The sequence below is a fragment of the Octodon degus genome, unplaced genomic scaffold (assembly GCF_000260255.1).
Source record: "Octodon degus isolate 3935 unplaced genomic scaffold, OctDeg1.0 scaffold00133, whole genome shotgun sequence".
In the NCBI taxonomy this organism is placed as follows: Eukaryota; Metazoa; Chordata; class Mammalia; order Rodentia; family Octodontidae; genus Octodon; species Octodon degus.
In genome coordinates this window covers 8,112,512-8,116,671 of record NW_004524709.1, presented here as the reverse complement: position 1 = coordinate 8,116,671, position 4,160 = coordinate 8,112,512, and the positions used below count along the sequence as shown (strand labels likewise).

General features: G+C 38.1%; 1 pseudogene; it reads right to left on the bottom strand.

Moving 5' to 3' along the window:
- Positions 1-987: 987 nt before the first annotated feature.
- Positions 988-2,274, bottom strand: LOC101580150 (annotated as a pseudogene).
- Positions 2,275-4,160: the final 1,886 nt, after the last annotated feature.

The window sequence follows — 4,160 nt, the reverse complement described above, 5'->3', positions numbered from 1 at the left end:
ATACTTTGTATTGGAAGTACTATCATATTTTGATACATACATCACCTATTCATAGGTCATGTAATTTATAAGTAGCCTCATGCATAGTTTTAAGAAATATGTATAAAATACATATATTTGAACAATTATAAATGCCTTTGCATAACTTTTATGAAGTTTATTTTTAGTCTCCTTCACAATGTAAATTACTGTAGAGTTTGTATTGAACAAATAAGCATTCACTGAGACAATAATATAGTAAAATGTTATTAGGATGTACTTTGGAGAGTCACAAGGTAAAATGTTGAGTATGCCTTGGGGAATAACAACAAGAAAAGGACTTACCTATCCATGAGCATTGCAAAATGTTAAGATGGGGAAAAAAAATCTATTTTGGGGAATACTCTTAGACATTGTTTAAGTGTTATAAGAAACATTATATAAACACATACATACCCTCATATGTTTATAAAATATACATACAAGAATATATATGTACAATATATAAATACACATATATTCACCTATAAGTGTATGTAGAGACAGATCTAGATGATAGATATAAAGATATAGATGTATATACAGTCTAGACTAACAACAATGGTTTTCTTCCCTATATGAAGAGCCCGTCATTCCTATGTATAATTTGCTGTTAGCTAGGAAAAAATATTTTTATTTTGGAAGGTAAAAAGGAGTTGTTGGAATAGTAGGTATAAGAAAGTCAGCAATTTCATCAAAACAAGTCCTAATTGCCTGAAATATAGAACATCTTCTTATAGCTCTGTCTTCCTCAGGGTTTTCTAAGACTTTGATCTTCCTTAATCAATGATTTTAACTTACAAAAAAGTCAATGCTGATTTTTACCAATATAGATGAACTTTTTTTTTTTCATAGCATGGAGTTCTTACTGAGATGGAGGTTGGGGGGCAGGCCCAGGGCAAGTACAATTGTCTACCACTAAATGGGCAGAAGTCCTGGGGATCTTGATGCATCCGCTGTAGGGGGGAGTTAATGCTTCTTGTGGACAGGAGGTGCAGGGATGCAGACATCCTGGCCTCTCTCCAGATGCTGTTTGTAGTCAGTCAGATAGTTCATTCCATCGATGACCAGTTGTACCAGCTCCACCTCTGACTTGCCCAGCCAGTCCAAGTTGGAGATGTCAAAGATGCTGCCTGTGGCAGCAGTGTCCACTCCTCCAGTACCACACTTCTGGAGCCTCAGGTTCTCCAGGATCTTTGCGAATTGGCTGTCTTTGCTTAGCAGGGGTAGTGTGATGTGTACTCCTGCCAGGAGTCCACAGCCCAAGTTAGACGGACAGGTCAAGACGTATCCCAAACGCTCATTCCACATTAACTCCAGCCACGCTCCTGGATCAGCCACTCCACTTCCTTGAGGCCCCGGCAGAATCTTTCAACCACTCTCTTCAAATTGCCACCCTTCTCCATGGTGATGACGCTCGTGTAGGCCTCCTCATTTGCCCAGATCAAGGAGCTCTTCTCATTATTGTGCCAGGTTTTACGAGCATCCGGCCAATCTCGAGTCACTCCTACTGCGGTCAGCAATGGGGACACAGGCTTAGCAAACAGGAAGTGGTCATCAATAAGCTGCTGCTGTTCTGCCTCCGTCATCTTACTGAGCCTGTAGTAGTGTCCAGCCAGATCACCCTTCAGGTCACTCAGTACATCCACCATGACACGTTCGACTTCTCACTGCTTTGCCCAGGAGCAGCATGGAGGCAGACTGAGTCCTCCGATACTCCGACCAGTTCTGACTCTTGAGGACAATACATACTGCTTGTCAAAGTAACCAGAATTACTTTGGCATCCAGGCAGTGGTGTGCTTCACTGTCTGGGGGTCATATCCATTGTGCCGCTCTTGAATCACAGGGCCAAATATCTCAGCAAATGCCTCATAGATCTACTCATCCCCGGCCACCATACTCACAGTCTTCATGAAGGGATGGCCTGCGCTGACTACTCCAGTCTGGAATCACTGATCTAGCGTCCAGTCAGTGGGTGTGGTTTTGCCGCAGAGCCTTGCAGAGACTGCTGGGGTCAGGTGACTGGCCATGCAGTTGTGCTTTTGGAGGTCTGGGTACTCAGCCCTTGGAGGATACAGTCTCTGGAGCTGCTTGCAAGCAGCTTGCACAGGTTCTGGGAGGAATAGAAAGCCAGCGACCAGAGACCCAGGTCTGGCCAGAGCCAGGAACCTGAGCCCGGGGAGGGTGGATGGTGGATGGGAGAAGACACCAGCCGTGGTTCCCAGGAGCAGGCAGGATCTGTTGGTTGCACTCATTGGTGTGGGGCTGGGGTTAAGCAGGGAATTATTAGCTTCCTCTTCTTTCTGTTCCGTCTCTAGCCACAAACTAATTTTTTCAATTGCTTTTGTATTTTAATGGTACTGTATATGTTTGGCCAGTAGAGTTTTTTATATGATCATGTAGCTATTCCAACTTTGAACATACCATAAAATATTTTCAGAGAAAAATACCAAATACTATAAATGCAACTATTTTTTTTTTTTTTACTTTTCTTTAACAAATTGAAAATGATTTGGTCATAGAATTTAGAAAAAGTACTCCCAGGACAGTCTCAGCCATCATGTAGTGGATGAATTGAAACTTTTCAAAGTTTCTGGCTTACCTTTTCTGTGTCTCCAATGGTTTTAACATAATCATCCTTAACTCTCTTCTTGGCCTTGTTGGAATGATTCCCATGAAAGCTGACCTTTGTATCTATGAAGCACATAAGTTTTAGAAAGTTCTGCAAATTTAGGTCAGAAATGAGGATTTCACTGTAGAATGCATTTGCATATTTCTTTGAGATGGAGTTTATAGGAAAGTTTTACTGAAGTGTTTTATTAGAGCAGTAACTCAAGTCTGAGCACTTAAGCTCCAGGTATTAGCTTCTGACACTGACTAAGTTTCCCCCACAAGGGTTTATACTTTAAAATATGTTCTTCTAAACAACTTACAGCCAAACACAATAAAGACCATTGAAATGTTTAAGTCTAACTGGCCATGACTGTTTTTATTTTCCACTTGTTTTGTTAGCTGAAATGCTCAGCTATAACAGTTACTTATTTTAGCTAATTAACTCTTGGTGTCTGTGGAGTGAAGCTCTTATAGGTTTCAGTTACCTTCCTGTTTTTTTATGGTTTTCATTTTGCCCACAAATAAAATGAATTACTCAATCACAAGTGACAAAGGATTGATTCATTTGCTCAAACATACTCCCTTCCATATATAAAAGCTGGAATTTTATATAACTTATGAAAGATAGAAGCATTATTTTAGTGAGAATCAGAAAACTGAGGCAGGGTTCATGATTTCAGGGCCTAAAGATGTTTGAGTACTCATCCACTCCTAACCTTGCTGCATAAGCTATGATAAACAGATGTTTGAAGATAATCTTTATTTGTCTGAAAAGTGGAGAGGATAAAATTGTAGTAGGGTATTCACATCATTGAAGATCAATTAAGATAATGTGTTTGAAATTACTTTTGTTTATAATACTTTATAAAATCTTTTTAAACTTACTTTTATTCAAGTATCAGACTACTTTATAGCAGTTTTTATAGTACGTTCACCACTGAGGCCTGACACGAAGGTAGCCACCTAAGGAGGTGATAATTTCTATCATTTTGGTAAAGTCCCCTGTGGAAGAAATTAAATTATACTAATTATTCCATAGTAGCATACTGTTTTCAATGAACAACGTATCAATCCAGTAGAATGAATCATTTCCATAGATCTTTTGGAGAAAGGTTTTAAAAGCTTTAATTCATTTATATGTCTATACTCATATTTATTTAGATATCATTGTGCCATCAGCACATTTATAATGAAAGATCTTTCTTAAATTCTTTCTAGGGATACACAGTGGTAGCCTCTTGAGAACTGCAGAATATCATTTTGGTAAAAAGGCAGTCTTTTTATCAAACAAGTGAAAAAGTATGTATGAAAATATTTAAAGTATATTTAAGAAAATAAATGCATATTGATGTTTTCTGTGAGATGAGAAAAAATTAAGTGAAGATGTGATTTGTGTTATGAAATATTTTAGACTAAATCTAATAAAATAAGTTTAATATATATATATATATATATATATATATATATATAGTTATAAAGGTACTGGAAGGAAACAGCAACAAAGTAGTAAAGAGCATCAGTTCTCCCA